Genomic DNA, 8,387 nt, shown 5'->3' on the forward strand with positions numbered 1-8,387 from the left:
ACATGAATTTTCGACATAACATCGATTTGCTAACCTCCAATGAATAGAAGAAAAAAAGTCAAAATCAAGTGGGAGTGAGTCTTATGAGAACCATCATTCAAAGGTTTGTATACTCCAAATAGCTTACGTCATACAACGCAAACATCAAGTAGAGAAAAGTCTAAGTTACCCAAACTAAATTTGGTTTTTTTGTTGCTTAATCTGATTTTTGGCAAAAATTAAATTAGAGCTGTCACGACCCCAAAACCGACCCGGTCATAATGGCGCCTATTGTGAAACTAGGCCAGCTGACACATTTCTAAAATAATCCACATTTCATTTAGCACATAAGTAAAACTATTTTTTTAATTGAAATCCGATAAAAGATATAAAGTCAAAATCAAAACAAAGCAAAAAATACAAGCCCGACCTCGGGTGTCACTAAGTCATGAGCAATACTACATCTGTTCCGAAAACATAACTAGACCAAAATAGTTTAAAAATATTCAAAAATACACTAGAGGTAGATAAGGAAGGAGAAAGTCGATAATGCGAACGTCAAGCAGCTACCTCGATATCTCCGATGAAATTTGCGTCTGGAATAGTCAACAACTGCTACCGTGGCCTGAGATACCTGGATCTGCACACAAGGTGCAGGGGGTAACGTGAGTACACCAACTCAGTAAGTAACAAGTCCAAACTATGGACTGACCGGTAATGACGAACTAAACCTCAGCAGTTATAGCACAATTAAATGAAATAGTAAAGTAGGCATGCTGGCAGTTTTATTATTCAACTCAATAGTAAAGCAAAGCACATATCCGGAAAATGTGAAGTGTAGAACTCAGTAAATCTCTACATGCAAATGCCAGAAATATATGATACTGCACCCTGTTCTCCCACTCTCAAGTGCTCAACCACTCGGTACTGTATATGACCATCCGGTCCAGGGAAGATCTATCCCGGAATATATATATCACTGACCGTAGTCATCCAGTACCGAGGAAGACCATTCCAGCCCTATGGAGAAGATCCATCTCTAGGTATAAGTACTTCGGACAAGATCCATGTCCAGGAAAAATCCATCCCTCAGTAATATCAACTGCGCTCACTGGGGGTGTATAGACTCCGAAGGGGCTCCTTTCAGCCCAAGCGCTATAACAAGCCAACGAAGGCATAATCAATATCCCCCTGCGGTATGCAGCCCGATCTCATACTGTTACTCAATATCAGGCTCTCGGCCTCACTCAGTCATCACTCTCCAGTCTCACACACACGGGCTCAAAATGCCATGATACTAGTCCGAAACAATGATATGATGTGCCCAATAACAATAACTGAGACTGAGACATGATATAATATGCGTAAACAGGATTGAGTGCAGAATATCAATGAAGCTAATGATATGACAGCAAGAAACGACCTCTCGGGTCTCAATAGTACCGGCGTGAAGCCTTAACATGATATTTAGCATGATTTACAGCTCATTAACTTAATCACATAATCGCAACATAGATATCGGCAAGAAAGAGTCACTAAGCGGTGCCATGGAATGATCCAGGCCGCAATCTCATGGTGCATGCCCATACGCCCGTCACTTGGCATTTGCGTCACCTCAATAGTAATCATAGAACACATAGTTCGGGGTTTCGAACCCTTAGAACCAAGTTTGGAAGCGTTACTTACCTCAAACCAAGCCAAAACTCCAGCCCGCGATGCCCTTGCCTCTCGATTCGGTCTCCAAATGCTCCAAATCTAACCAAAGTCAGTATATTATCATCAATATATGCTAAAGGAATGAAACCCATACGAAAATTATCAATTTAGACCAAAAATCCCGAATTTGGCTCAAACCCGGCCCTTGGGCCCACGTCTCTAAATCTGATAAAAAAATACAAAACTAGAAAACCCATTCGCTCACGAGTCTACCCATATCAAATTCACTAAAATCCGACGTCAAATGGTCATCCAAATCCCAAAAATCCACTCTCCAAATTTTCTTCCATTTTCACCCCAAATTCTCAAATTAAATGATAAAAATCAAGACATAATCATGGAATTTAACCAAATTTGATTGAAGAACACTTACCCCAATCACTCCTCTGAAATTTCCCTCCAAAATTGCCTTCTCCAGAACTCTCTAATGAATTTTGAACTTATGAACCAAAACCCTCGTTTTGAACTTAAACAGTCTGCCCAGATATTTCCTTCATCGCGATCGCGGAAATTGCCTCGCGATCGTGAAGCACAAAATGGACAGCCCCTCATATTAACCTTACGCGATCGCGGAACTACCCATGCGATCGCGAAGCACTGCCTTTCCAACTCACGTGATTGTGACATTTCCCACGCGATCGCATAGAACAATCACTCCCAATTCTCACCAGCTCACTTTCTTCTACGCGAATGCGACCCTGAACATGCGTTCGCGAAGCACAACATCACAGGCATACATGATCGCGTCCTCACCTCTGCGATCACATAGAACAAATTCTACCTCTGCCCCAATTAGGCCTACGCGATCGCGAACTCCCCTTCGTGATCTCGAAGAACAAATCTTCTGCAACAGAAAACCAACAAAATCTGCTAACTCTTCAAATCCAAAAATGTCCTGTTGGGCATCTAAAACACACCGAGGCCCTCGAGACCTCAACCAAACATGCCAAAAATCCCCATAACATCATTCAAACTTAGTCGAGCCTTCTAATCACTCAAAACAACACCCAAACACCAAATCACACTCGGATTCAAACCTTCGAGGAAGACTCAGAGAGTTTAAGTGAATTCGAAAGCGGGGAAGATCCCGAGGGCGGAGATGTTGCCTCCGATGAAGACCAGGCCACTTAGGCCTTTATATTTTTTGCTTTTCTTTTGCATCATTTTTAGGCTGTTTCAACCATTGTAAAATTTTGAATTAAGCCATTTTGGCCTCTATAAAAGACTATTAGGTAAATATAAACAAGGCTTTCTTTTCCTCTTCGGCTTTCAAATTTTTCCTTTGCTTTATTACTTGTATTCACAAAGGTCGAAATTCCTTAGCATAAAAGAGAATTTAATCTCTTAAGGAAACGAGCTCAGGGGCCAAAATTTTAAAGTTGAAATTTTTCTAAGACATAAGATAATTACAAGGAACGTACTTCTCTTTATTCTTGTGAAAAAATAGTTATACATGCATACATATTTTATGACAGGGCTCAAGCAACCTAGGTGAACACGGTTTGTTTGACCGTTTGGACCTTACAATAAATCTTACCTATCGAGACCCTTCTATTGCGAAGTAATTTCCTCGCAAAAAGTTGATATCCAAGGGTAATGCCCTCCAGTATTCGAGGTTGATTGTAAAGGAACCTCAGATACTGTTAGTGCTTTCTTCGACATCGATTTGTGCTTGGACATTGATTCTAAGTTAGCACGATCTGTTGTTGCCTCGTTAAAAACCTTTCCGAAAAACCCAATTGGGACAAAAACGGTTCAAGGGAAAAAATGTGCAACGCGTGCTTTTAGACCTAAAGACTCCATGCGGCTCCTTGTCGACCACCTGCAAGTGTTAGCCCGAAAATAGAAAGAAATAAAATGGGGTCGTACCTTAGAAATAATATCATTTAAGGTGAGTTACGTTCCAATTATTTGGCAATTGTTCTCCATTTATCATTACGAGTTTATAGGATCCTTTCTCTGTGATCTCGAGAATCTGGTATGGCCCTTTCCAGTTCGGACCCAATTTCCCTTCGTTCGGATTCTAGGTGTTTAATGTGACCTTCCTTAGTGCTAAGCCCCTGACACTGAAGTATCGAAGGTTGGCCCTTCGATTGTAATATCTTTCGATCCATTACTTTTGGGCGGCCAATTGATAAAGGGAAGCTCCACGCCTTTCATCCAACAGCTCTGGGCTTGTACTCATGGCCTCATCATTCGATCCTTTTATTGCATATCAGAATCTGATACTCGGCTTCCCGACTTCGATCGATATTAGAGCTTCGGTGTCATAAACCAATGAGAATAGGGTAGCCCCGATACTGGACTTCGAAGTTGTGCGATATGCCCAAAGAACTTCGGGCAGGATCTCTTTCCATTTCCCCTTAGCGTCAGTTAACGTTTCTTAAGGTTTTGGATTATGGTTTTGTTGGCCGATTCAGCTTGTTGGTTCCCACTAGGGTGATAAGGTGTTGACAAGATCCTTTTGATCTTATGGCCTTTGAGAAATTTGGTCACTTTACTGTGAATAAACTATTTTCCGTTTTCACATACAATTTTGAATTGTATCCCGAACCAACGTATGATGTGGTCCTATATGAAGTCGATAACTTCCTTTTCTCTGGCCTTCTCATATGCCTATACTACAACCCACTTAGAAAAATAGTCAACCATAAATAAGATAAATTGAGCCTTACTTGGTGCCGAAGGAAGAGGGCCGACGATGTCCATCCCCCACTTCATGAATGGCCACGACGATAAAATTGAATGCAGTAGCTCCTCGGGTTGATGAATCATCGAATCATGTCTTCAACATTTATCACATTTTTGTACGAACTCATTCGCACCTTTTTCCATGTTGATCCAATAATAGCCAGCTCTAATTACCTTCTGAACCAATGATTTGGCGCCTGAGTAGTTCTTGCAGGTGCCTTCGTGGACTTCCCTTAGAATGTACTCGGTATCTCCCGGTCCCACATATTTCTAGAGGGCCATCGAACATTCTCCTGAGCAAGGTTCCATCCTTGTCAAACTAAATCAGGCTACCTTTGTGCGTAGGGCCCTCGATTCCTTTGGATCTGAGGGAATTTTCCTAGACTTCAAATACTCTACGTATTTATTTCTCCAACCCGAAGTTAAGCTTGTGTAGTTTATTTTGATATGGCCTTCCTCTACTACTGATCTCATGAGCTATACGACTACCTCTGTGTTGAGCTCGTCGTCTTCGACTGATGATCCTAAGTTCGCAAGGACATCGGCCTCACTACTTTGATCTCGAGGCACGTGCTACAAAGTCCACTCTTTGAACCGATGTAATGTTACATGTAACTTGTCTAGGTATCTTTGCATTCGTTCTTCTCTAACTTTGAATGCTCCATTAATTGGTTTACTACAAGGAGGGAGTCACACTTAGCTTCGATCACCTCCACCCCCAAGCCTTTGGCCAGTTCGAGACCTGCAATCATGGCCTCATATTCGGCCTTGTTGTTAGTCAATTTTACAGTCATAATAGATTGTCTAACTATATTTCCTGTGGGTGGCTTCAGAACGATACCAATTCCAGACCCCTTTATGTTTGAGGCGCCATCCGTAAAAAGGGTCCAGATTCCCGAAGACATTCCCGAGTTTACCAACAACTCTCTTTCGACTTCGGGTATTAGGGTCGGCGTAAAGTCGGCCACAAAATCTGCCAAAATCTGGGATTTGATAGCTGTTCGAGGTTGATATTTGATATCGTATCCACTGATTTCCACGACCCATTTGGCTAATCGCCCCGAAAGTTCGGGTTTATCATTATATTTCGTAAAGGGTAGGTTGTCACAACACATATAGGATGGCATTGAAAATATGGTTTTGTTTTCTAGAAGCATTTAGCAAGGCGAGTGCCAATTTTTCTAGGTGAGGATATCTAGTTTCTGCCTTACCTAAGGTCCTACTAAGAAAATAAATAGGAAATTATGTACCTTATTCTTCCCGGACTAGGACTCCACTTACCGTTATTTCTGATACTACTAGATACAAGTATAGTCGTTCATCTACCCTCGATGTGTGAAGCAATGTTAGGCTCGATAAGTATTGCTAAAGTTCTTCTAAGGCCCGTTGGCATTCTGGGGTCCATGTGAAGTTTTTTTCAAGTAACGATAAAAATCGATGGCTTTTATCGGACAATCTTGAGATGAATCGCCCCAGGGCTGCAATGCACCCAGTTAGCCTTTGTATAGATTTACGTTATCCACTACCGTGATATCCTTGATAGATTTGATCTTTTCGGGGTTAATATCGATCCCTCGGTTGGATACCATGAATCCGAGAAATTTACCGGATCTGACCCCGAACTCACATTTTCTGGATTCAGTTTCATGTTGTATTTCTTCAATATACTGAAGGTTTATTGCAAATGCTTTAAATGGTCCTCTACTCGTAGGGACTTAACTAATATATCGTCAATATAAACTTCCATGGTTTTTCATATTTTTTCTTCGAACATTCGGTTTACTAGTCATTGGTAAGTGGCACCGACATTTTTTTAATCCAAACGGCATTACATTATAGTAGTATGTGTCATACTTAGTGATGAAAGAGGTTTTTTCTTGGTCATCCAGGTTCATCCGTATTTGGTTGTACCCAAGTAGGCATCGAGAAAACTAAGAATCTTGTGGCCGACCGTGGCGTCGATCATGCGATCGATGTTAGATAAAGGGAAAGAATCTTTGGGGTATGCCTTATTTAAATTTCTATAATCCACATCTATTCTTAGTTTGTTCCCCTTTTTAGGAACTACCACTACATTTGCTAACAATTCCGGGTATTTGACCTTCCGGATGGACTCTATTTTAAGGAGTTTAGTTACCTCGTCCTTGATGAAGGCATGCTTTATCTCGGACTGGGATCTCCTTTTTTGCTTTAGCGGATGGAACTTTGGGTCCAAACTCAGCTTGTGAGTAGTGATCTCCGGTGGGATCCCTGTCATATCGAGATGGGACCAAGCAAACCAATCCATATTAGCTAGAAGAAATTTAATGAGTTTTTTCTAAGCTTGGGAGTTAATCTCGTGCGCAGGTATACCTTTCGATCGGGCATATGTTCGATGCTCTTCGACCGTTGATTTGTTGGCATCGAAATCATCGGGAGCTATAAAGGATCGGGGAATCCCGTAATCGTCGTCTTGGTCAATCCCTTGCTTGTCTGATTGGGTTGAAGCTTGCATCGATGATTGCTATTAGGCTTCTTATTTCGCCTTCAAACTTGAGTCTTTTGTCGATGAGAGTGTTGATATAAGAATTACTTCATCGACAACAAACATCTCCTTTGCAGCGGGTTGCTCCCTGTAAACTGTCTTTATCCCTTTTGGTGTTGGAAATTTTAATACCTAGTGAAAGGTCGAGGGCACGACCCTCGTTTTGTGAATTAACGGTCTCTCAAACAGGGCGTTGTATCTCATGTCCCCCTCAACTACATAAAACATGGTCTCCTGGGTGGTACCGTCTATGTTTACCGGCAACGTTATTTCTCCCTCAATAGTTTCACAAGCCATGTTGAATCCGTTTAGCACTCGGGCCGCAGGTACGATCTGGTCCTGTAGGCCGAGTTGTTCTACGACTCTCGATCGAATGATGTTGGTCAAGCTACCTGAATCAATTAGCAAACGTTTAACTCGAGTTTTATTCATGAGTACAGAAATTACCAGTGCATCATTATAGCGTTGCATTGTTCCTTCTGTATCCTCGTCATTGAAAGATAGAGTCCGTTCTGGTAGGTAATCTCGAGTCCGTTTTTCTTTTGTGATTGATACTTTGGTGCGTTTTATCATCAGACCTTGAGGAACATAGACCACTTAGATGATCATATGGATGACATGCTGGGGCTCGTCTTGTTTATTTTATTTATTGGAGTACCTGTTTCTGAAATGATTCTTAGCTCAGTCACTCAAATATTCTCGAAGGTGACCGCTGTTGAACAACCAGGCTATTTTTTCCCTCAATTGTCGACAATCCTCCATCATGTGGCAATGTGTGCCATGATATTTGCATATTTGGTTGGCATCCCTTTGTGTTGGATCAGTTTTCAAAGGTCGAGGCCACTTTGTTTCTTTGATGCGCCCGATAGCCGATACGATGGAAGCCGCGTCAACATTAAAGTTATACTCTGACAATCGTGGTGACTTTTTGAGTCCAATAGGTCTTTTGAAGCCGTTCTTGCTCATGAGTCCTTCAAAAGCTTTGACCTCGATCATTTCTCCTTTCATTTCATGCAAAATTTTGCCTAGATCTATTGCTCTACGATCTCCATTATACGGCTGATATCAATCTCTGTTTGACCATGTTTCTCGGTCAATATCCCTCTTGATTTTATCGACGGGTCTGATATAGCATAAACGGACCCTGGAGGAGCCCCAAGTTGATCGTCCTCAACCCTGATCTTTGATTGATACTGATTATGTACATCGACCCAAGTAACAACTGGGAATTCTATCAAATTCTACTTCAATTGCTGTGAAGCTACTGAGTTTCGAATGTTGAGCCCTTGAGTGAAAGCTTGAACAACCCAATCATCAGCGACCAGTGTCAAGTCCATCAATTCCATTTGGAATCAAGACGAATTCTTTGAGCATTTCGTTGTCCTTTTGCCTTACCTTGAAAAAGTCCGACTTTCTGGTTTCGACCTTAATGGCCCCAGCGTGTGCCTTTATGAAAGAATCTGCAAGTATAACAAAT

The sequence above is a fragment of the Nicotiana sylvestris genome, chromosome 11 (assembly GCF_000393655.2).
Source record: "Nicotiana sylvestris chromosome 11, ASM39365v2, whole genome shotgun sequence".
Classification (NCBI taxonomy): Eukaryota; Viridiplantae; Streptophyta; class Magnoliopsida; order Solanales; family Solanaceae; genus Nicotiana; species Nicotiana sylvestris.